Raw genomic sequence first — 27317 nt, 5'->3', positions numbered from 1 at the left:
GTTAGAAAGTTATCTTTCAAGGTTTTGTTTTTGCTTGATTTTGGCTTTACGTGCAATCGCATTTATTGCCAGCTGTTGCCGCTCAGATAATTTAAAATAGCCCAATAAAGCATTTCGGTCTGCTTAATATGCGACGTTGCTGGCAATCTGTGGTCATTCTAACAATCCAATAAGATGAAAAGCCAAAAAAATATATATATATATAAATACAAAAAATGGACCGTAACCACGAAGAGGAACAGTCGCTGGAGTCAGGAGTTAGAAGCGTTCGGCAAGGGGCAAGGGGCAAGGGGCAAGGGACTGGGGCTGGGGCTGGAGCTGGGGATGTGGCTGAAGAGCCTCTGCTGGCTAACTATGCATGAACCGAAGCATCTCGTCCATACTTACGACACCCGTGGGAGCAGCCAATAATTTCAAATCGGACACACGCACACACACACATACAGAAACACGCACACACACACCCACTGCGACAGCCCAGGGCCACACCCATGCACTCATGAATCAATGGCACACATATATGAGTATCCTTGCAAGCATTCGCATCCTTGAATGCTTTTCCAGCGACCCGCAATAACAAAATAACAACTTAGCCGCAGCCTGAATTCTAGATTTTTTCACGTCACGTAGCTACTAGAAAGTCGACAGCCGAGCTCCGCTTTTCAGTTTTCCTCTATGTAACTTACATAAGTAGTAAGTATGTTTCCACATACTACACACACACGTGTGTGCGTTTGTATATAGGTATATAGGTATATATATATATATAGATATATATATGTATATAAATGTTGTTGATTGTGCAGCTCTCCAGTTGCAACGCTTTCAGCTGAGCAGAAGACACAACATGACATCCAAGTAGTCGCTTGAGTAGAACTCGTCTCTCTAAACACATGAATTATTTGTTCGAGTTTCAGACTTTAAAAATGTTGGTGCTTCTTTTTTTGGAATTTTCCTATGTACTTACTTGAGTAGTGAAGTGGGCTAAGACTGAAGTTTATGGATCAAAGCCCCACAAAATAGAAAAACATTGTCTAATACCTTTTTATTTCCCTATCTTGGTATGCTTTAGATGCTGATATAACGAATACGTCTTTTAATCAAGATTGAAAGACTCTCTGATAATAAGTTTAAGGAGCTGTGAACAACAATTTGTGAAGCAATTGGTATAAGTTATATATATATATTCTACATCAGCTGCCCTTGAACAAGTTAGTTTTCAAGAAAGGAGAGCATTGCTGGGCTAGCATATGATTTAATCTTATAAACATAGCTTTGCAGCGCTGACTCTCATATAGTTTGCTGTTTATACATCTATATGCTACATTCGTCTGATATTGACAACCCCTTGTCAATGTGATAAGAGCGTGTGAGATAAAAGTCGGGTCTAAACCAGCCAACTTTGACAATAAATTCAATATCTTCAATAGAAGGGGAATATTCTTGATACAGACAGCAGAAAATAGAGAGTATATTACTATTATTTAAATAATAATTAACTAATAATAGAATAGAAATAGGAAATCACCAGTGAAATTATGTAAGACTTAGGAATTCAAGCATAGGCATATGGAAGAACTCATCTACGGTAGAACTGAAAATCTCTTCCAATTGTAATTCGCAAATCAAAGTCAAATTGAATAGAGAGCTGGGCTGATTGTGTGCTTGTGTACTCCATGTACGATGTATATATATGTGCATATATAATAAGTACATATTATAAACAAGTATTTATGTATCTGCTCTTCCATATGTAATGTTGCCTCTGTCTCTGCTTGTCGCTACACCTTTTTCGCCTGCTGCTGTTGTTGTTGTTGTGAAAACTGAAGCGAAATAAAATGAAATATTTCAAATGACCACGTCTTGGCTATTTTCCGTTACATTATGGTAAAATATTACTGTGGCATACGCTCCCGACTGGCCATAACATGCTCTCGTGTCCAAACGGTCCAACGGTCCAACGGTCCAGTGTTCCGTGCAGCGGCCTCTTGTTGGGGAAAGCGTGAAGCGTATAAAGTCATAAGGGTTTATGCATGAATTGATTGCAGCAGCAGCAGCACAAGTCACACCACCACCACCACCATCAGCAGCAGCAGCAGCAGCAGCACGAACACCACCAACACCACCGACGCCAAACGGCACCACCAGCACTCAGACACTTGCTGGCAATATACTCGTAATAAAAGAATAAGAATTATATGCTTTTGTATAACATTTCGCTTTAATAATCTATGAAGTGGCTACAGCGGCGGCAGCGTCAGCTTCTTGGCTGGGACCAGCTCTTTGGCCAAGTTGAAGCGGAGCAAGCCGCAGCTGTGCTGTGGCCCGATTGCCTGTGGCTGCTCATTGTCCGAGTTGGACTCAAACTGGGACTCGCAATTTGGACATTGACTCAAGTCCGATGCCGCATTGACAAGTGAAATATTTGACATAATTAAATTTTGATACAAGTCCATAACTATTAGACATTCCGGCTATCTCGTTAGTCCCACCGCAAAACAAAAAAGACGACGAGCAGCGCACAATAGACAGCCCTCCCCCATACCCTGCTTACCCAGCCCTGTCTCTGGACGCAGGCACATATGTCCAAGCATGTAGTCCAGGCATCCTTCTTCATCCTGTGGCGGCGTGTCAGGTCTAGTGACATTGGGTACGTTATTTGTTTACTTCGTGACTGACCAGAGGTTGGCGATTTGTTCGTCTTGAGACGACGACGACGACGACGACGACAATAGCCCAAAGACTTGTCTCACGTACTCACTCGAACGACCTGTGAATCCTGCTGCTGCTGTTGCTACTGTTCCCGGTCCAGTTTCATGTCCTGCTCCCACTCCCGTCTGCTACCAGTTGTTTGTGCTGGCATTGCGGCTGTCTGCGGGCATTCCACTTGTCATTAACCTTGTTATTAAAACACTTTTGTTTATGACCATAACATCTGATGTCCAACGCCTGCGTTGAGGGGACAAAATGTACAAATAACTTACGTGCCGCTCATTTGTCTTATTGTTTCGCAAAACTACTTGTGCCATTGTGAGAGCTTGACCGCTTGCCCACCGAGCTCAGGAGGCGTGAGTAAAGTACGCAGGACATGCAGTTGGTCTTGGCGCCAACGCGGACAAACAAAAGACACCTTGTACCCGAGCCTGTTCCTGTCCAGTCCAGTCCGCCGTCCAGCACCGTTAAAGCTTCCGTCTGCGCCACTTGGCGGCCATTTGTTTTCCGGTGATCATCGCAATGTAAACGAAATGAGTTCAATTTGTTAACGCTGCAGACACACGTATTAAACACACTAATTTGCGGCATCGCTTCTGGACATATCAGCAATTTGTTTCAAGCAGCTGTCCCCAGGACTCACACACACACACACACACACACACACACACACACACACACACGCGCACACACGTTGCTAACTGTAAATGCCAAAAGGACCCGTCTCTAGTGGTTGATCCGTCAACAATATTTCATACTCTCCACACTCGGATAAACGCCGAAATGACAAAGCCCATTAAAAAAAAACAATACAATTTGGGTTGAGCTTCAGAGCCAGACCCTGCAATTGTTTCTGGAACTGTTCTTAATTGAAACAAGTTCAGGGTTTCCAAAAATTCTAGAACTCCTTCAATAAGACAACACAATGGTATATACACTATATATGTTAATTAGGCTATCGATCGATTTAGATTATAATAAGTATGGGATATAGCTAGCACAGGCATCTAGAGCTTGCGACTAAGGTTTTACCATGCATACATAAGCAATGGATTTGAGCTCGCATCCTTCATTTAACACTTAAGCACTTTGTACAAAGTGATTTAGTATTATTATTATTTTTGACTATTTTGAATTTGATCTTAACTCTATCATAACGAAATATGGAAAGTATTTAAAAGTCATGCCCTTCTGTTGGACTTCAAATAGCGACCCTTATTAGTATTAAAGCGAGATCGTAGTTCATCAGGTTCATTGGTTCAAAGGCGTGTGTCTTGTGGCTGTTTGTCGCAATCTACAAGAGGCATAAAACATCTCCGCTTGTTATGAAATCTGAGACGCAGCACGATCAAAAACCGCACCACAAAGCCCAGGAGCTGGCAACAAAACTAAAGTAGCCGCAGCCAGATGATTAAGGCACAGGCACAGGACCAGGCACAGGCCCAGGCCCAGGCCCAGACCCAGACCCAGCCGTAGGCCCAGACCCCGTCGAGCTACCAGCTGATGATAAATAAAAATAAGAGAAATCAAAAAGAGCACAGTACAAGCTCGAATGCACGATGCCCTCCAGTCCGGAAAGCCGAAAGGGATTGCTAAAATTTGGGCATTTGAATAAATGCACAGCTCACGCAGCTCACTTATCGAACAAAAAGGGTATCAAAATACGGGTAGCAATGAGACATAATCAACGCAAACTGCATACAAGCTCATTACACAGTTTGATGGACCTGAAGTTTGGATTGTCTCGCCTGAAAACCGCATTCATAAAGTCGTGTCCGAGCAAACGCATGGCAAAATCAACAAACGGACCCATGCGAAACGCACAGAAGCCTGAAATACACTTACACTTAGGGCGTGGCAGCTAAATGCAAATGGGATCAAAAATAATGCATTAAACGGAAAACGCTGACAAATCGAAGCAAACCCTTGTCGGGTCAAACAACAGCTGATAGCCGAAGTGCCTTGGCGGTGAGTGTATTAAAGCTGTTGCCCTCGATCTAATCTGTGCATGCAACAACAGCTCCACTTGGACGGTGGTCTCATTTGTTGCTACTGCTTCAACTGCAGCCTGCAACTGCAACTGGAACAGGAACTGGCCCTGTGGAGCACCAGGTGTAATATGATGCGCCTTTTGATGCCAAATGACAAATCAGATACAAGACGCGGCTCACGAATCGAGCACTGGTTAAATTGCATTGACAATTCTCCCAGTCTTGGGTTGGTAGAGTCTTAGCCAACATGCGATGAGCAACGAGGAGGGGTTGTCTGTTTGAGGGGCTTGTTGCTTGCAAAAGTAAGAGGAACATGCATATTGTATGACTCGCTGCTTTAGCTGTTGTATCTGTTGTATCTGCTCTGAGCTGCATAATAATTTTGTCGAGTCTTTAATAATTCCTGCTAACGAAATTGCGTAGAAACTCATTAACGAACTCAAAGGGCCCAGCTCGGAGTTGGGGAGCACCAGGAGTTGGGGTTGGCTCAAATTGAATTCCATGTTTCCAAGTGCGAGCATGTTGTTCTCCTGTTTTCGTTGTTTTTGTTGTTGTTGGGTGTTGTTTATGTAAGAACTGCTTTGGAATTATTTATGAACCCGATGGGAAAAGCTTTGAATGTGTCGCAATGCTTGCCACGGGCCCTGCCTGAATACCTAATTCCGGTTGCGTCGCCCCTTTCGTTGCCCAGCACCAGGACCTGGGGCCGCACAAGTGGGAATACATTTGCTCACAAAGTGGCGCATCGTGCAATAAACGAAAGTGTTTTCCAATATAAGGAGCGCTTTATCCTATAATGTGGTAATCGCTCGCGTAAAAGGCGACAAATCATTTAAACCCTTTCCCACCCACTGACCGGCTTCTGCCAAACGCTGACTGGCCCACCGTCCGCTTGTCCGCCTGTGGCTGTAGCCTAACGATGTAACGCTATGTGTATTCCTGCATCCAGTACAAGGGTGACAACAATAACAAGCAACAGCAGCCCTCGTTTCCTCTTCTGTCTTTCTGAGCCCCCCCTTCGCCAACCGAAACTGTGCCATGTATCAAAGCCCAGGGCGGAGGCGAATCACACACCCCATTCCCATTTCCAATCCCATTCCTGTTCCCATTCCCGTTCCCGTTTTCAGTCCCCTTCGCCTCTCCGCCCCTTAAAGAGTTGAAAAATGTATGCACACGTTAACCCTTTGAGCATTGGGCGAGTAGTCAAGTCCTTTGGACACAACCAGGGCCCGTAGGCAGCTAATGCTAATGTTTCATGCAGTCGCCCGTCCGCTCCTTCTCAAATTGGGCATCAGCGTTAGCATCATCAAGCCGGTAGCTGCTGTACGAGTATGGTATATGGTACATGGTACATACTAACTGGTAGCTGGTAGCTGGTAGCTGATGGCTGGTGGCTACCAGGGGGAGCGCCCCCTTCCGAAAAAGTGCTGCATCCCCGTCCGCGGATGCTAAAGGCCAATTCGAATGGGCCATGAATCTTTTCCGCCTTGCTTGTGCCAAAACATAAAAGTGAAATTTGTTTTTTATGACATCTTTATTCAGGCTAAATAAATACAAAGTATTATAGTGCCAGGGGACATTTGTGAGTGCGCTTCGAGTGACCGTTGCCATTCCATTTACCCCTTTTCTCTCTGCAGGCCTCATATTGATTAGCCAGCCGTTCATGATAAATAGACCATTATGCAGTTATCGTAATTGCGTAGACCCATCCATAATAACGGCGTGAAGTTCACTCGCCGCCAATAATGTTGCCGGCTAAATGCGAGCCACATATCAAAAATGTAAATGATATTCAATTGAAATATTCCCCCGGGACCGATTGTGGGCCAAGAAATTGTCCAAGGAAATCAATAATTTGCCTAAAACCACGTATCTGTTTTCAATTTCAGTCAACCTAGTTGACAAGAAGTTATCTGCTTGTCAGCGAAATGTTTAATTTAAAAAAAAAAAGCGAGAGTCGTTTCCGGGATCGTATAATTTACATTTAGCAAGTGCTGCCATATTGGCAAAACATTTCAAGCTGGCAGCACTGCATGCTATATTGTCACATTTCTATCATGCATATGCATGTAATATAGGTTACATATCCTAAAATTAACTTAACCTGAATGCGACAACATGCTGACTATCTGTTAGCGCAACAAGGCAGGCACATTAGGCACAGATAGAGTTTCTCTTGGCTTTCTCTCAAGCCCAAGCTTCTTTTTTACCTAATAACTCATTCAATAAATGTTATCGTTATCGGCATATCTGCCAGCACTATTAACCCGATTTGCCCAGTCCACTAGCACCCCGGAGATTGCTCGATTGGCGAACGGAAAGTATCCGAAAATAAAATCAAGAATAGACAGTGCCAATGCTGTGCTCTGTGGTCCATTACTGAGCACAAAGTTCTGTGCATGGAATATGTGCACACATATACATATGAACATTTGTGTGCCTTTGTATGTATGTTTGTAAATTATACAGATATTCGAGTTGAGATATTTAATGGAATTTTCTGTTAGACCGCTGTGTGTTTATGAATTTTCGATTAATCAACGCTTGACTTTCATTTGCTGCGCTCCGCTCTGAGTTGTGATGACATATCTGACAGGATGAAAGATTGTGCGATGGGACGACGGCTGTTGCAGAGTTTCGACAATTTTATTTATGATAATTTGCATGTTCAACAAAGGTCGTGAAATAAATAGGGACAACAAATCAGGACAGGCCGTAAGCGTCATGTAAATTGTATCTGCCGCCCTCTGGTAATTGAGCAGGTTGGCCAAAGCAATGGCAGGGATTGCCGCCCATGCCCGTGCCCGTGCCCGTGCCGGTGCCGGTGCCGGGGACACGCCCGAACATGTCGTCGAGGACGTTGCCGTTTAGCCAACAGCCAACACTAGCAAACAGCAGCAGTGTCAGTGGTAACACCAGTGCCATAGCCAGCGCCAGCGCCAAGTCCCATGTGAGCAGTGAAGTTTTTTAATCAAGCCGCCTGTCAAGTGTTTGCAAAACAAATACCGCGCTTATCCATCAATCAAAACACGCAATATGGCAGCGTGACTTTCCACAACTAAGCAGCAGTAGCAGCAGCAACAGCAACAGCAGCAAGTGGTTCTTGGCACTTGGCTGCTTGGCGAGTGCTAAACCATATGGAACGAAGCGGAACAATAAAGCGACACTGTCAAACATTTGCATACACGACACCCAGCACACACACACACACACACACACATACAAAGAAGCAGAGACACAGTCAAACAGCCACACAGCGAGCCACGCACTTCATGCCCACCCACACAAATGCCGCAGCGCTCTCACGCACAGGGCACACAGACGCGAGCCGCACGCACGCTTGGCATCGGCTGTCGTTGACGGTCACCAATACATGCGAGCGTGAGTGGGCTGTGGATTATTTTTAATTGCAGCTAATCAAGCTGACAACTTTGTTTCGTTTGACATTTTATATGGAAGTTGTGGTGCATATAGTATTTTAATCAGCTTTTTTTCATATTTGTACACCGTGCATCGACAGAGCTGTCAATACTCGCTTAATGGACCACATTGGGAAAGTAGAGCCAAGGTCGCCAAGGGCTCCAAAAACAGCAGCGACAACAATAACAGTAACAGTAACACCATCACCAGCTGGGGGAAACTGTAAAAGAAGGCTGTCTGTCACATCCAAAGCTTCACAAATTAATCCAATGGCATTTGCATGCGGGGGCAAAGCCCCTGGGTAAATGCTGGAAGTGGGGGAGGCTTTTTTTGTTACTACTTGTCGAGCGTATTGTGTTGAAATTGATTCTTAAACGTTTTGAAGAATGATGCGAACTTGACTTCAGCTGGCAGCCAGCCAGTCAGCCAGTCAGAGCCACCCTCTCTAACCCACCCTGGCGCATGGCTAAATGGACGGATGCCAGCGGTACGGAATGCGGATGTGGAGGGAGCGCCACAGGAACAACACATTAAACAACAGTTCCTGGTGTTAAACATGCACAACAACAGCGTCGAGAAAAAAAATGTAAATGCCATTGTAAAGATGTAACAGCAAAAAAAAAAGGATACTGATATGGCAACAGTTACAGCAACAGATACACCACACAGGATACATATTGGCAAAACAATGAGTGCCAACCACACACACACACATACACATGGACACACACACACACACACACACACACACACGCACAACAGCAACAACCCCAATGAAGGGCAAATGGTGAAAAATATGCGCACAGATATGAGTACAGATGTCGAGAGTTTTAAATTGCATTAACTCATTTAATGATGTTCAAATTGAGGCTGACAAATAATGGGGAGTATGTCAGTCGGTGGCGCCTCATTCCCAAATCTCACGCCACTTTGTGACACCAGCAATAGCCCCTCTCACCGCTCCCCGCCCAGCAGCCCGGCGTAGACCTAGGCCAGACCCAGGCGCTGGCATCACTTTAAATTGCTGCTGTCAAAGCGACGGTGTGTGTGTGTGTGTGTGTGTGTGTGTTCGCAAAGGGGCTGCGGTGGGTTGGGGGGTTACTCGAGCTAAACTATTTGTCATGTCTGTCACACTCTCGTACATCTTTGTCAACACTATTTAGAAGTTTAATAAATTTTCACTTTGTTGAAACGCCAGTCAAATATTTAATATCCACGCGCTACAAGTCAACGTCAACAGCAGTGGCAGCGACAGCTCCTGCCCGACCTCCCCCTCACACTCTCACAATCCTCCCACATACGTTCCAATGTCCACTGGTAGCCTTAAGATTGAAAGTGGACTTGATTTAAGATTTGGGTAGAGCTGGCCTAATAGGCAGATCCGTGCGTGACAAGTAGAACTGATTAAAAGTCACAGCAAATATTTTTTAAATACACTTATAAATAAATATAGATAGATATAGATATAGATATAGATATAGATATAGATATAGATATAGATATAGATATAGATATAGATATAGATATAGATATAGATATAGATATAGATATAGATATAGATATAGATATAGATTAGATATAGATATATATATATATATATATATAGATATAGATATAGATATAGATATAGATATAGATATAGATATAGATATAGATATAGATATAGATATAGATATAGATATAGATATAGATATAGATATAGATATAGATATAGATATAGATATAGATATAGATATAGATATAGATATAGATATAGATATAGATATAGATATAGATATAGATATAGATATAGATATAGATATAGATATAGATATAGATATAGATATAGATAGATATAGATATAGATATAGATATAGATATAGATATAGATATAGATATAGATATAGATATAGATATAGATATAGATATAGATATAGATATAGATAGATATAGATATAGATATAGATATAGATATAGATATAGATATAGATATAGATATAGATATAGATATAGATATAGATATAGATATAGATATAGATATAGATATAGATATAGATATAGATATAGATATAGATATAGATATAGATATAGATATAGATATAGATATAGCTAAATAAATTATTATTTATCAGACCTATGCGAATAGATACAAAGTATGCGAGCACGCATTGCATGGGGCGGGTCCCGGCAAAAGTCTCGTGTTCCAAAAGTTTAAAAATAATCCATCAATATGTAGGGGTTCGTGACTAGTTGTGTACACACATCGACATTGGTTAATATGACGCCCACATGCTGGAAGAGTCACGCTCCGGAGTGTTTAATTCACTGAAATAATGCCCCGTGATTGGGAGACTGCGGCGACCCACTTGCCAGATGCGGCGTCCAGTTTTATGGTATACGGAATCGTTCAATCGGCCTATAGAGACCACCGTGCAAAGGAAATGCAATGTGGAATCTGAGGCGTAGACGTGGACGTGGACATGGACGTGGACGTGGACGTGGACGTAGACGGAGATGCCCCCTCTGAACTTTTTGGATTCTAATAGATCGCGCAGTGTGTGTGTTTGTGTCTGGGGATATAAAAATGAAACCGCACGCATCTCTGATTGACCATATATACAATAATATATATGTATATATGCATATTTGTATGTATGTGCACATATGTATGTACATGTGCACGTATTTATTTATTTAAGCAGTCGTGCAAACGAATCTCCACAATTGGTGGTCCCCATGAATACTTTGAAAGTTCGAGTACATAGTCAAAACTCCGGCACATGCACAGCTCGAAGGGAAATGCTTCTGTATATATGATATAAATGTGCTGCACCCGTGCCATACCAAAAGGGGTAACGGGGTTGGGCGGGTGGTTCGGTGCGGAGCGGTGCGGAGAAGGCGGTGAGCTGTTATGAAAACGACGCGTCTAAAATCGGAGAATGCGACTAATGGAAAAATTCATATTAAATCGATTATATTGACAAGGGGGCACATGTAGACCGCGACCACGACCACGACCACCTACCCCTGCCACCGCTCCCGCCCCACTGTTTGCTGCCTGCTGCTGCTGGTGCTGTTGCTGTCGCCAGCGTCGCCTTCAAGGGGCCAATACAGTGGGCCATGTGCGACGAGGTCGAGACAAAAATATCAACAAAATAAAAAAATCAACAAAATAAAAATAAGAAGAAAAATAATGAAAAAACATTACGCAGGCGAGAGCCAAATCATAAATTTGTAAGTTATTAACAAGAACAAATACGTTTGTCAAATATTAATGATTCACGGCATCGACAGCGACAACAACAACAACAACAACAAGAACAACAACAACAAGAACAAGAACAACATCAGCGACAGTGACAACGACGCGGCGACACTCTCACTTTTACACTTTCTGGTAAAAGCCGTCTGTCACACAAATTGCTGAAAAGCCATTTGACAACTAATTTTTAGAGGTGGCGACGACAACGGCGGCGACACCTTGCACTGCCAGCAATGGGAATGTGTGACCAAAACCAGCACACTCCCCCTCCCCCCTCGCCACTCCCCTCTGGCAAGCCCAACACCCGCCCTCCCCAATTGCTAGCTAAACACATCGGCTCGCACTCGCACTAGCCTAAACGTACCGCAATCTAATTGCTGTTGGCAGCATCCGCGGTTCTTTAATTGAAGACATCAACACTAGCTAAAAATACGATATGACTATGTGTGTGTAGGTGTGTGCGAGTGTGTGCGTGTGCGTGCATGTGTGTGCGTAATCGATGAAGGGCGAAATGGGTAATGGAAGCGAGGAGTTTAGACATTGCATTGAGAAGGTTGCGAGGCGCAACTTGTAACTGCATTTAATTTAGAGATGTAACAAAAGGTTGCGATAGTCGAGAGTTGGGCAATATACAGTGAAACAACATTATAGGCAACCTAAATAAATTGCATAACGAATTGTTTTTCTCTACTATTTTCTAACTGAACCTACAAATTTGTATCTCTTTTTTTTTTTTAAATTAAAAAAAGAAAAACTAATTATCATAAATTAAAAAATTAAATATTTAAGTAAATAGCCCCTCGGTCAAAACAATGTCACCTCCATAGCCTTGCCTGCGATTTGAACCAGCAACTTTTTTTGCAGTTGCTTACATACAATACGCAGAAAGCTTCTCAAATGGAGCTTCGATTTAAGTTCTCAGTAAAAGTGGAGCATTCATTTATCACAAATATATGTTGTTCTTAGAGCAGTTGCACTGTACTTTGAGAACGCATTTGGCACATCAACTCACGACATACGTGACTTGGTCACGAGCACATCTCTAGCTAGTAGCAAAATTCTCTAAATTGTGTACACGAGCAGGGCATACGGAAATGTGTGGCAGTGGCATGCTGTGGTGCTGTGGTGCTGTGCACTGTGGTGTAATGCCATAAACTGTTATTTGATGTGGGTTTGTGTGTGAGCATTCAGATTTCTTGGTGCTGAGCGAAGTTCCACAGCGTTTCGACTGTTAAGCAGCGCAGCCTACCACCAAATACCAAATACCGAATCCCAAATATCAATTGCAAACTGCACTTGCATGCGGCTCCCCTACGCTGAACGGCAGTGGGCAGGTGACTTGGCGGGCGACTCGACTCGACACTTGCCCAAACGGAACTGGCTCTAACGATGACGCTGACGCTGACGACGACAACATCGACGACAGCGACAGCGACATGACGCACGGTGACTGGAGGATGGAGACTGTTGGTCGGAGGTTGGAGACTGGAACTGCGACAGGGACTGGGACTGAGACTGGGGCTGGGACTGGGACTGGGTATTTGTTTTCTTTGTTTGCGATGTGTTTACATCGCGGGCGACAATAGTTTACATTTGCTGCCATCTAAAAATTAAAAGGTGACAAATCATAACAACAGCCGATGGGTAGTACAACTGTTGGGACACAGGGCCCCAAACGACTAAGTAAATGACAAGGGCAATACCCTCGCCCGATCGCTGTGTTCACTTGAAGCTGATTTGAATGGGATGGGGAGGAAGGGAGTGAGCAGGCGCGGGCAGTGGGATTGGGTAAGCCGGAAGCTACATATGGAAAGAATCGATTCAAATTGGCCGCTGCTTTTTAACTAATTTTGAGTTCAAGTTAAAAATAATTTAACATGTTGTCAAACTCTGTCTGTTTCTATCTGGTTTTCTTACAAACAGTTTGTTGCCACCTTTCAGTGTATTGGACATATGTTAGTTAATGTAGTTTACATACACCAAATATTCCGTCATTTGCCTTTTCAGAGGTTCGAACCCCGAAAATTTGTGCTAAACAAAGCCCACAATGCGACCTTATCGACCTCTTGGGAGCAGTCAAGGAAAACAAAAGACACACATTCTAGTTTATATAGAAATAAACAATTGCTTCTAGCTTGCAGATCGAATCTTTTAAAACCTTACTTTCGACCCAATAGGAAGCTGCTGTAAAAATTGCAGTTTCGCAGCTCTCCTTTCGTGGCTTGTGCATTGATCAGGACAAACTTCTTTGTATATTTATATATATATATATATATATGTATGTGTGTTTGTATGTATGTGCTATATTTGTTGCTATAGACGAGTGTCACAATCTGTGCAATGGATTTGTTGTCATGCCTCGGCTTTTGGCTTGCTTGGTCCTTTTGGGCGAAGAGCTGGAGCATGCTCAGCCGATAATCGCTGCATAATAAATGGCATCACTGTCCCATCCGAAAGATCATTATCGCCATAAAACTACCACTAAACGTCACTTCTTTTAAGATCAAAGTGTTGTTTGCGCGATTTAAGTATGCGCGCACGCATCTTCAATTAAAGGCATATGCTGAATACGAGAGATGGACCACAACAGAGATCTGTAGATCTGCTTTAGCTGAAGCTGGAGCTGGAACACAATTTCCAGTTTGACATCTTTCGAGCTGATGAAGTCAGCAGAGAGAAACGCAAACCGAGCGGAGAGAGAGAGAGAGAGAGTGGAACGAGACCACCAGACTCGATGGCAGGGATTTTTTGGCGGAGTGCGGCTGGCGACAAATTAATTTGGCACACTGGCTGCTCATTGGGCAAACAATGGGCAGCACAATTGGACTGCATCAGACCAAGAGCCTCTATCAAGAGCTTCGAAAGACTCGAGCGCCTCGAGCTGAGAGCTGGAGTCGCGAGCTGTAGCTGTAGCTGAAGCGCTTTGGTGGCATTGTCTTTGTTATCTTAATATTGTCATTGTCACAAATTTGCAAAAAGTTACGCTAATGGATTACACGATTTTCGCATTATCGCTTTGTTACCGCGCCGATCGCAATCGCATGCGATCAGCAACAGCAACTGCTGCCCAGACATCAGCTGCAACTCCCAGTGCTCAGACCCAATCCCAGTCCCAGTCCCAGTCCCAGTCGCAGTCCAAGTCGCAGTCGCAGTCGCAGGCGGTAGCTGGCTGGCATTGTATGTAAAACTACTGCGACCGCCAACATATCGCGTCGGCTCCTCGATACGTGCCGAAAGCGAGATTAAGGGGCCAGCTTTACAAGCAGGAAACGCTGCTGCCGCCTCTGTTGTTGCAGCCTCCATTCTGCATTCTGCATTCTGCATTCTGGATTCGCGTACTCGTTTCGGCTTTCAAAGTGCCCATGAGCATTATGCCAGACACTTTGTCTTTGACAGCAGCCCAGCGTCTGTGTCTTGGGCCGGGCCCAGCTCCAGTGCGACGTTTATCCAGAGCTCAGATGCTCAAAGCTCTTATCAGCAGCGAACATAGCACGTTCCATTGTCGCTTCGCTTCGCGTCGCGTCGCGTCGCGTCGATCTAATCTGAGCATTGCCTGCCGCTGCTCCTCATCGATGCTCCTCATCCTTTCGCCTAGTTGTGCTCAGTCCTGGTTCTCTTTGCCATCGGCCCCTGTCACTGCCAAGTGTCATACAAGCTGCGACTTTGCAACTTCACTCAGCTTAATGGCAATAAGCATTTGAAATATCTAAACAGTTGGCTAAAAGGGCAGCTTACACACTATTTCGAATACCGATTAGTAGCAGTTGTGAGAGGGTATCTTAAATTGACGGGTCTGCAAGTGTGAAGGTCGACAAATCTGGTAAGACTCTTTACATTTAGTTACAAAACTAGATATTTACATTTATAAATAATTTATCAGTATATTTATGTTATTCCTTTAATTTCATATTTAATCCGTAAGCCGTATTTGGAATTTATTTATTAGAAATTAGCGCTCCTTAGCAGCGCTCTTCTCAGCTCAACTTTCAATAAGCATACTTACAGGGTATCTCCAAGTTGAATACCTCATCACTCTCCTCCACTCTGGCTGCTACTCACCTATGGTTACACTTTGGGCATATGGAGCCTGCATATATTTTGGACATTTCCATGGGCTTTGAGTGTTGTCAAATATTGCCGTTTTATGCTAATGAAGTAGTATGGGAAATCACTAAAGGGTTAATGTTCCCTGACTGGGCAGGTAAGGCGGGCGAGTGTAGGGCAACGGGAGGGGGTAGGTCAGAGGAAGTTGGCAACTGTGCTGCTAATCGGTTAAAAGCCAATTGAAAGGCACTGAAATGAATCAATTGCTGGTTGGGGGAAACTGTTTAGGATGATTAAATTTGTTATAGAAATGATTTTGCATAGGCCTGCTTTGTCGTCGTCTGCCCCACCCTCACACACACTCACGCATACCAAGCCACACTCACCCCGCCTGGCCAAGGATTGAATGAACCGTAGTCGAGTCCGAATGCCCTCTGACTTTAATGTTGCCACATCCATACAAACAGAAAAAGAGGATAAAAAAAGAAGTAGAAAAAAGAAAAAAAGCAAAGGAAAAACACTCGCATAAAAAGCAAATATTCAAACGGTGAGCGGGGGTTGGAATGGGGGGGGGGGGGGTGGTACCTAGGTGGCCAGGGGTAAAGACACCAGTAATCAAGTGTATGCATAGAAGGGATATACGGGCAGGCTTTCGTCCTTCGCATGCTTCGAGATCGTGGGTTGAGTGGGCATGGTTGACGCCCTCCGCAACACACACACACACACACAAATGGGCACGGGTCGCCCAACAGTTGGCCGTTGTACATTTGTTTCTTTTTTGTGGTCAAATACTTTTGCATGTAAATGTTAATTCATTGATTTTTATAATGCGCGCACGTCAAAAGGGATAATGCCGCCCAACAGCCACCCTCCCCCCAACCCCCCTCTCCTGTCTACCCTCTCCCTGGCTTGGGCCACTCTTGTCGCATTCGTTGCAGGATTTGGCAGAAGGGTGGGTGGTGGGGGTCGTGTCGCTGGACCTGGCACTGGGGCTCTGTGTAAACATTGGAAACAACCAAAATCCAAACAACCGGCAGCTGAGCAGGAGAAGCGAATTGAAAAGCCAAGGCGAGCAAAGGAGCGAGTATTTGGCTTTGATGTTGCTTACATTTCATCACTGAAGTCGTCGTTGTCAATAAAAGCAAGTTAATGGGTAAACACCCGCACTGCCAACCACCCAGCCCCCCAGCCGCCCAGTCGCCCAGTCGCACAGTCGCTCAGCCGCCCAGCCTCTGTTGTCCTCTGCCAGAGCTAGTCCTGCCCAGGGTCAGCCGCCCAAAGATCCACTCTACGAATGCCACAAAACTAAAAACATAACTTCTGGCTAGAAAAACATTGTTTGCGCGGTCGCCCGTCTAAATATTTGTGGCCCGAGCATTTACTTTTCCCAGTAGTAGCTGACTCGGAACAAACCGATTGCCACCACCCAGCCACCCAGCCACCCAGCCAGCCAACCACCCACCGCGGCGCAGAGAAGCCGCTGATTTGAGCCCCAGACACTTGCCTTAGATAAGTGCATGTAATTGGAAATAACTGACGACTAGATACATAAAGTCTTAAGAAGGTCTGAATACCACGCTATCCACAAAGGAATCCAACATATCGCTTATTTGACTTCCTCAGTGAGAATAGGCGATAGATTTGGCTGCAAAAAGGCTATTGAATCCTTTCGTTATAGCCGGGTATGCTATTAATAAGCGTTATTAGATTAGATTAGATACATTTATTGCTTTGTTTTAACTTAAAAATGTTTTGTTTTAATTCATATTAATTTTGTGTACATTTTCTTCTTGCCAGCGTTCCCTCCGCACTCGCTACTCGGATTGGCTTTGGGATGAAATTTAATTAAAACTACTAAAATCTAGTTTTATGCAACATCCAGAGAGAGTTTAAATCACACAAGCTGCCAAATCCCCAAACCAAAAGTTCCACAACAATCGATTTCAATCCAAGACATGATATTATTGTCTTTCAATTGCCCGGAACCTGATTAGAAGGAGTGTCACAGTTAAGGTATTTCTACATAGATGTTATGATTTACTCCTGATATGTGTAATGCATAGAAGGATGCATCCTCGACTCTATTAAGTATAAATAATCTTGATCAGTATTAATAGACGAGTCAATATAGCCGATATAGCTGTCCGTCTGTCCGCCTGTCAGATTCTATTCGGTCATAGCCGAATCGAATCACTCTATCATAAAGTTTGTCAGCTCAGGTAAGCTCTTGAGTTCTTTAGGATCTCATAGTCAAACCTGGCACATACAAGTATTACTTTGCGCCCACACATGAGCGCAATTTATAGAAAAAATCGGTTAAAGAATAAGTTTTTGTATGAAAAATATTCTTTAAAACTTACCAGCTTCCCAATACTCCATATATATTCAAGCATGTCTTTAATTGTCAGGGAAACTTAAACATGAATATGATTTATGATCTATTTCTTACTTGCTTGTAAGTACTTCATACTCATTTTTTTGAAGAGCATAAACTCAATATTTTTATTATTTTAATAATGAGTAATTACTTTAGAATATTCTCAATCAAGGCGCATATGTGTTCCATGTTTATGGGGCTTACTTATCTATATTGTACTTTTAACTCAATTTTTATTCGTATTCAGTTAAAAGCCAGCTGAAAATCGGAGTACTCCTCAGCTAAAGGTGGCTGCGGGGTTTGAACTGGCTCCCTGAGTGTACACATTGAGTTGGTTTTCAAGAAAAATAAATCAATGTCAATAAATGTGTTATAACTAACAGGCTTTGCTTCATATTTGTCCAGGCAAACTGGTCAAAACTATGTGAACGAAAAGCTCAGTAAGCCCAGGCGAAGCCAATTAAATGGCCTGTTCAAGTTTGTGTTTATAATTTGCATGAGTCTCCAAGGAGTTAAATGAGTGATATATGTTGTGTATGTGCAAGTGGATTCACATGCTCCACATCAAAGTTTGCAACTGGCATCAATCACTTAAGTTAAATTAAGGCATCTCCGCGAGGTCTGAGCCAGCTGGGGCTTGGAGCGGGCGGAGCGGGAGCCGCAATTATTTAGCTGCCGGTTGGCGGTGCGCCGTGCCGATGACATATGCCGAGACCCTTAGGCGGCCCAATCAGCTGAGACAATGTCAGAGTTGAACAGTCAAAGTTGAAGTCGAAGTCGAAGTCGAAGTCGGAGTCGGAGTCGGAGTTCGAGTTCAAGTGCGGGTTGGAGTTCTTTATTTTCGAGTGACTGAGTACGCCCATTCGCTGCTGTATTCGCTTGTGTGTTTTGTGGTTGAGCCGCAGAACATTGCGCCCTGGCTTCATAAGGAAGAGGTGGCGCCGAAAGCGAGGGGGTGCGGGCAGCCAGGCGCCTTTTTCATCATACGCCGTTTACCGGTCGCATTTGCCATTCAGCTGCGGGCGCTGCCCGAACAAACATACACGGGCGACCTTTCCGACCTGCCGACCACACACACACACACACACCCACACACCCACACCCATACACCTTCACATGGAAGCTTAATGAAGCTTGTGTAATTGATTTTATGTTTGTTAAAAACGGCAGAAAAAGAAGCAACGTTCCAGGCACTCGACTGGCCATTCGTTGTTGTCGATTTGCCTCAATATTCATGGCATTCAATTTCAATTGAATCGCAAAAAATCAAGCAGCAGCAGTCGAGAGAGAGAAAAAAAACAACTAATTTTGCTGGCCTGCAGCAACTAAAGTGCATAAAGTGGCCGCTAACAGGAAAAACACAACTTGAGCTTCAGCCAGCAATCGGCCAGCTACCCCCACGCCACATGCCCCATGCCCCATGCCGCATGCAGCATGCCCCATCAGCACACGCAGTAGCAGTGGCTGTGGCAGCACTTGATGGTTTCATTTTGGCTGGGCCGTACGTACAGTAGCCGCCAGTGTAGGGCACAGGGTGCTGTGTAGGGTGTCCATTACAAGGGCCAGCTGACTGCAGCCCTTTCGTGCTGGCAAACCCAATTAGCACTTATCTATGAGTTTGTTAGACACGAATTTGTAGTGGTAGTTGTCTTTGTGTTGTTTATGTTGATACAACACACAGCACAGCAGAACGCAACCGAACCGAACAACATCTAAAAATCCTTAAAGTGCCGCGCCGCACGTCAACTTGGAAAATCCGAAAACGAGAAGCGAGGAGCGACATCTAGAAACGACGCCGCCAGCACAGTCACAGATCACAGTCGACAGTCCACAGTTCACAGTTCACAGTTCACAGTTCACAGTGCACATTCACATTATCATTATCAAAGTGTTTACTTTAGTAGATGGCTGGCCGGAGCCTGACACGGCCCCGGTTCTCGCAACATATTTTCGTTTGCCGCCGATGTGTTAATTGCACTTGGCGATGTTTTCCTTGAAAAGTGATCCTTTTGCCAGTGCCCAGCGCCCGACTACTGCACTGCGCTGTGCCACTGCGATAACGATATGGCTATGGGATATCAGATTAAACAATATTGCCGACACGCCCGACCTTGGGCTGATCCGTAAAACGGGACGCGAGACGCGGGACACGGCACCTTCGCAAACAACAGCCACACATCGGAAAACAGAGAACCCAACAACGATATGGGTCGATATGGACTCCGAGCTAGGCTCTGGATTGTGTGTCGCATGTTTGTTAACTGCAATTCGGTAGCATGTTTTCACAACATGTCGCCCAATTTACCCTTTCACGGTTTGCTTCGTCTGCTTCTTCATTTCTATTTATCTATCTGGCCTATCTTCAGTCCTCCATATGCACCTCTTTATCGAATAACTCGGATGTGTGCGTGCCACATGAGGATCTCCCAACGAGCATCGTTTGATGTCGCTTAACAGATCGCAGGCAAGGCCCCTAAGGAATCCATCCATCCATATTCTACGATCTGGCTATTTACATGCGCGCACTACCTGAGGGCCCGTCGCTTAACCGGTTTATATCATTCCTCAGCTACATTTTGTCACACTTCGAACCTCAGGTTTTTGATTGTTTGCATTGACCTGCGCTTTAGCCACTTATCTCCGGTAGCTCTGTTTGGACACCCCCCGACCGGGTCGGGCGAGATCAGTCGGCAGGGCAACGGACGAGCTGGGCATATTTGGGCATTGTGTGTGTTTATGGAACTGCTAATTATGTAGGTGAAATGGGAATTGAGCGGCCGGTTGCCGCGGCATTAGACAACGCGCTTCCTTGGAACATCCATGGACATGCCAAAAATATGCCGTGCCCTAAACAAAACTAAAAGAAAAACCTTTGAACTTGCGTTAGATATCAAAACATTTACTTGACTTGTTGTTGGTGAAGACCAGGAATTTGGAAGGACTCTTACAATTTACCTTGCCTATACTTTTGAGCATGTGTTTTATTCAAAATTTCTTATTAATATCGCAAAAGTAACGCATTTCGCTCTGACTGAGAGTTATATTTTCCATAACATAAAAATTAAATAAATATCATCTTGATTCGAATAAATATTTTAGCCTAACTTAAATATCAACCCTTTAGCAAAAATGTCGCGAAGTTTCTTTGAATTTGTACACAATATTATTTATTATATTGTTTGTGTAATTTATCAGTCAACAAAATTATTGTTACCATATCAAATATACCTCTAAACTTTACTACATACTGGAATTAGAGCTCGACTGAAAGAACTCTAACAGTTTGTTGGGATTTCTTGTGACATTTGGTTGGTCGTCTAAAAAAACATTTAATAATGCTATTCCCGCTCTTTCCGCTTAAAGGATTAAACTGTATATTGAAATACTTATGAATTGAATTGAATGCATTCCCCTCTCCAAGCGCCACCCCCTTTGAAATGGCAAACGCAAATCAGCATCAGGCCCACCACAGGCGCTATCAAAAGGCATTTTGCATGATGTGGCTGGAACAGATCCAACAATAAGTAAGCCATGCGTGCCATGGATGGATGCTGCTGTGCATGCAAATGGAAATGGGATCGGGTGTGTGTGTGTGTGAGAGAGGGGAGCGGTAATGTGTTGGAGTGGGGATCAAGTATGGGCTTTGGATATTGGTTTTCGGTGAGCGAAGGAATGAGACAGTAACATTCTACTGTTATTGTTACCCTTACGCATATGCAGCACGCGTTGCGGATGCTGCCGGGGTTAAGGGTGAGGGCGGCGGGGATGCTGCGGTATGCCGAGCTGCCTGCAATTTGCGCAATGTAATTTAATTAATGACAAAGAAAAAAAGTACTGCACATACATATAGATATATATATATATATGTTTATATATTGATGCAAATCGTTTGTATTATGTGTCGAGCACGAGGATGACAGCTGGAGCTGCGGCCTGGTTTGGGGCACGGCATTGAACGCAGCGAGTCATGTGCCCGGACAGCTGGACAGAGCCGTGTCCCAGTGTCAGTTCCATTCGCAGCCGCTGCCGCAGTCGCAGTCGCAGTCGCAGTCGTTGTCCGGTTGACTGGCCGTCCCATTGGTTTCTGGCGGGGTGCCATTGCCATTGGCTGTGTTGTTGTGCGTGTGTGCGTGTGTGTGTGTTGATTATGTTGTTGACAACAGGCGTTACGCATTTTACGTATATTACGTAAATATTTATATAATGCAGCAGGTAAATTTATGCTGCCTGTTTGCAGGTGTGTGTATCTGTGTGTGTGTGTGTGATTTCATACACATTTATGCATATGCACACACGCCCACGGCCATTCGAACTCACAGAGGCCGCCGTGCTGCCCCATGAAAGAAGCAGCAACAGCGACAACCACAGCAACAACAACATCAACAACAACAATACAGGAACAGGAATAGGATCTGTGGCAACATGAGGGCAGCAGCTGCGGCGGCTGAGGCAAGCGGCGGTGTTTAAATGGTTGTTCGCAAAATATTTATTTTGGCTGGCAAGCAAATAGCCATTTAAGTAATTACTGCACTTAATTTTTAATATTGATTTTGCAAATTTATTAAAACTTAATCAATTGTTTAATCACATAATGATTATGCATCACCTGGCGCCGCCAACAGGTGCCAAAGCGGGCGGCTATAGTCCCCACCCTCTGGCAGAGCGCTCAAGTGCCCGCAGCTATCAGAACTAAATGGTAAATGATTTCTCTTTAATCAATCTGATTAAATTGGAAATTCTCTAATAATTAACAATGCTCTAATTGAGTGTGCTTCAACGGGCATCTACTAATAAGGGGAATATCCAGAAGCTACAGAGATTTTCTCAACAACGGGATTTGAATATCGATTTTTATGGATTGTTTGGAAACGGGGCAAGCTATCGGCTATCGGAACAAACTAGAAGGACCTCACTTCAAGTCTGGCCACGGCCAGATAGACTCGGCTATTGGTGCTGACCAAGTATATATAAATATATATTAATGGGGTCGGAAGTGCTTCGCTTTGCTTGTTACATACATTCGTACAAAACCATTATACCCTTTAAATCCATTTTCAATGGGTTCAGGGTCCAAACACACATTCATACACATTAAAATCAACAAGAGTTCGTAAATTGCGCCCAAGCTCTGCTCTTCTACTTTTATGCCAATCAAATTAACGGTACTCTGTAGTGCTCCAAAATAACCGATAATATATACAGCCGAAATTAAGATGAGCTTTTTGGGAAAAGGGCATGGCGCAATTTGTCTGTTGATGCTAATCGAGAATATATATTATAATAATAATATTTAATGCTTGGCACCTCACAATAATAGACAGTATTAATTTATAAATATATTTATATTATTATTATTTTATACATATGATTACAATATTAAGAGACACAAAAGTAGCTCGCGTGTAGTTCGTACAAAAATAAATGAGCAAAAGCTCAATTCTGTCAGAATATCTGTCATATTGTACATTGTACATTGTTGTATGATATATGGCCTTGATATTGAAATATCTTTGAGTATAACGCGTTTAACCTCGATAGAATTAAGAGCTCTGCTGCCCAAGCAGATTGTGTGTGGCAGCAGTTAAATGAGCAACTGTCGATGTCTTTGCCACTGGCGCAGCATTTGCCACTTGTCCAAAAGTTGTTCGTTTAGTTCTGGCCTCACGCACACACACACACAGGCACACATACACACACATACACACAGTAAAACTCTGTTAGATACAGTCACCTGTGTCTGCTTCATGTTCCCATGAAATGTAAATTAAAATGTCGAATTAATTGCCCAAGTACTGAGACCGAGCCCGTCCGAGCCGAGGCCGCTTCTTGGTATTCTCCCAGCCTCCGACACGAGCAACTAACGAGATTCAATCAGCGAGCACTTTACCAGCAATTTCTGTGTCATTAAAATTAAGTATATTTATTTACTTGGAATCGAAGTTGTCTCATGGCTCTTCTTCTGCTTCTTCTTGAACTTGCTGCTGGCATCCACAATTACCCAAATTTGAATGCATTTGATGATGATTACAGTTGAAAATAATCCTGCATCTGGAATACCAAACAGAAGCTTATCAGTTACGACCGGCAACCGGTTTGTGAACCCAACTAAAGAAACCCCCTTGTGACATCACTGGAAATGTCCACGAACTGCATTCAACCCAGTTTGGTGAGGCACTAAAATTAAATCTTAACTAGAGTTGGGTTATCAAATAGTTTTGTGAAGAAGAATTTCGTTTCAATTTTCCCAGAAAATTGCCAAGTCAAAAGAACGTTGTCAACAAAATGATATTCATTAATTGGTTTGGCTTAAATAAAAATGTTTACTTTTATTAAAAACTAATTTAAAAACAAGGTAGAGCCTGACTAGGGGAGATACCCTGTACCAAGATCAAATGCAGCTGCCACTAAATGGGAGGTGGGTGCGGCAGTAGCTATAAAATGAAAGGTGCTTGATCTGTATGTACTATTCTAGAAGCTACATGTCAAACTTGTTGAGAGATATGCTGAAAAACGGATTTTCGTTATCAATCCTTATCGACCTTATCGACGGGACCTAAATTCAAGTCTCATTTTCAAGTCTCTAGCTCTTATAGATCTTCTTAGATCGATGCGTTTATACATACGGACAGACGGACATATATACTCTATGAGCCTGGAGATGCTTTCTTCTGCCTGTTACATACATATGCTCAAATAGATTATACCCTTTTCACCCAATTTCAATGTGTTCAGGGTATAATAAAAAATATTTCGCTTGAAATTGAGAGGTAATTTATGGAGAGCAATGGGAATTGCTTGCTTTCTTAACTTTCCTTTGCTTGCAGATAAAATTGGGCCTAGAAAGAAAAACTACCTATTTACAGATTGTAGATGTTGTAATGTAAAATTTGTGCAAATATGAATCCAAATTTCTTAAATCAAATAATTAAAATATTCCAAGCGTATTTTACGCAGCTGCTTTACAGCTGCATTCACAATTTGCCAAGGCCATAAGCCAATGAGTCAAAAACCGCTTCGATCCTGTCCAAAACCATCTACAGGGTATCTAAGCTCAATTCGTTGCATGAATAACGAGTGTCGCTCGCCTGTCACATGCCAAACATGTCGAGTCTGTGTGGCATTGGACATTGTTGGGTTGTATCTGTATCTGTACTTACATCTGTATCTGTATCTGCATATGCAAATGTGTCTGCTGCCGCATATCTAGCTACATATTTGTCCGTATGCGTATCTGTTTGGCAAGTGAATTCGCGCTGGCCAAAAATTGAACAACAGTTGATCCTATTTCAAATGTCAAGTTAGCCCGACGCAGCGCAACATTCTCTACCTGTCTCGCTCCCGCTTTGTATCTCTCTCTCTCTCTCTCTCTCTCTCGCCCTCTTTCGCTGTCTCTCTGGCCAACTCTATCTGCGTCTCCGACTACTTGACTGTCACATCTCAATAACCCTCGAGTGGTTTTCAATTGTCTCCAAAAATAAACGCATTTGCATCCCCCCAGCGACGAAGCAGACGCACACACATACTCACACTCACACAGCCCAATCCCAATCGCAATCCCATTTGAAATGTTAATTTTTAACGCTTTGTAAATTTTTCTAATATTTCATAAGGCCAAAAGAAATATAAAAAAAAAAAAAAATGCGCTGCACGAAGCGAAACCTTTTCCTTTGCTTCCGTCGCATTGCCAACCACTTGAGCACAAAAGTCACCCACTCGCCGCCACCCGCCGGGCGCCCCGCTGACGTCTCCAGTCTCGTGACATCATCCAATTCAGAAAACTTAAAAGTAAATAGATCCCCAGAGATGAGAGCAGCCATTTCACAGCACAACGTTGTCGTTGTCATTGTGGTTGCCATGCTCCATGTGCACCACACCATTGCGTGTGTATGTGTGTGTGTGTGTGTGTGTGTGTGTCTCAAGTGACAATGCTGCCAAGGATCATCTCATAATGTGGCAAGCATTTAGCTGTCTGACTGACGCACAGACCCACTGACGGATTGCCCGACTCGTCCGCCCTCTCACTCGCTCGTATCCTTTTTGTTATTGCTTCCTCTTGTTTTTTGTTGGTTGTTTTTTTTTTTTTGTTTTTTGTTTTTTGTTTTTTCGTTTCCTCGACAGGCCGAGTCGACTCGCAACTCCCCTCTCGAGGCGGCACTTGACATTTTCACAGTCTTCACGCATTCATGTCAATTTTGCGGTTTCGGTTTCACGCAATGCTCTGCTCGCTGCTCCAGCCCTGGATCCGAATCCGGCAACTCCATTTGGATTTTTCATATTCTGAATTCTGAATTCTGAATTCGGCATTTGGAGCCCCGGCAAATGTTCTTCTATTCATATGGCATTTGAGTGCCTGTCTATCTAATGAGCATCATGTGTGTCTGTCCGTTGTTGTGTGTGAGTGTGTGTGTTTGTGTGTGTGTGTGTGTGTGTGTGTGTGTGTGTGCGTGTGTGTGTTTTATGGTCGTCCATGCTTGTAATCTGTACATAAGTGGCCTCAGATGCCTATCCATAACGATGATGTTATTGATGCTGATGCTGATGCCGATGAAGATGCTGATGATGTGGTTGCCAGCGGACCAGTCAAATAAATCCACCAAAGCAACCCGAAAGCGGTCTGCGGCGAATGTCACGCCCTCTACGAATACAAGTACATATCAAAGCTTTTCATTTAATAGAGCACGAGCTGCTAACATAACTGATCTGCACAAAATATTCCTGAACAACGAGCATTTGATTTGACTCAGTTAAGTTAATTAAGTTTAATAACCTTAGCCAATATTTCTAATAAAAAAACAATAAATATGATGATTATTATAATAATAATAATAATAATAACTATACAAATAATACAAATAATAATAACAAGAACAATGAGAATACTAACCAAAATAATAAATATATTCCGGGAATACCTTCTATCGCTTTCATCAATGGAGGTGGAATAAGCCCGATGTGTTGCTTTAAGGCTTCATTCCACTTTCATAACTACTTCAGTTTATTTTTATTGCCACTCAGTAAAATATTCTGACTCAAAATGAAAATAAAAAGCAATTCCAAGTGATTCTTAAATTTGAAATAATATACGATTATTTCATTGAACTACTTTTAAGAAAGAGAGAAGCAGAAAGATAGAGAGGGAATGATAGTAAGGTGTAGAAAGACAGGAAGAGATTGAGAGAAAAGTGAGAGGATGAATATTAATCCCAAACATGGCTTCACTTAAAACTCGTAAGGAATTTAATTTCATTTGAAAAAATGTAATCATGAGCTGCTTCCAAATAAAGCTCCACATGAGGAAGAGCCACATCCTCAATTTTTAAAAAATTGTAGAGTTCACTGAAGATTAAAAGATCTAAACTTTAAGTACGTGTGGCTTATTCAAAAAGCCACATGCTAAATTTTACGTTTTATGATTCCAATGCTATCCACAAAGATTGAGACTTGCCTTAGGATATGATCACTTGATCATGATAAAGCGAGTGCTTAAAGTTTTATGCAATCGAAGCTTTATGTTTCTAAAGCCATTTTATAG

General features: G+C 43.2%; 1 long non-coding RNA gene across 1 annotated transcript in view; it reads left to right on the top strand.

Moving 5' to 3' along the window:
- Positions 1-27317, top strand: part of LOC138911788 (uncharacterized) — a 165930-nt gene that overhangs the window by 92489 nt on the left and 46124 nt on the right. The window contains exon 3 of the long non-coding RNA XR_011417434.1: positions 17206-17421. This is a non-coding gene — a long non-coding RNA (uncharacterized lncRNA). The remainder of the gene's footprint in view (positions 1-17205; positions 17422-27317) is intronic.

This window comes from Drosophila virilis, chromosome X, assembly GCF_030788295.1.
Source record: "Drosophila virilis strain 15010-1051.87 chromosome X, Dvir_AGI_RSII-ME, whole genome shotgun sequence".
In the NCBI taxonomy this organism is placed as follows: domain Eukaryota; kingdom Metazoa; phylum Arthropoda; class Insecta; order Diptera; family Drosophilidae; genus Drosophila; species Drosophila virilis.
The sequence above is the reverse complement of the archived record's forward strand: the minus strand, read 5'-3'. Positions and strand labels throughout refer to the sequence as shown.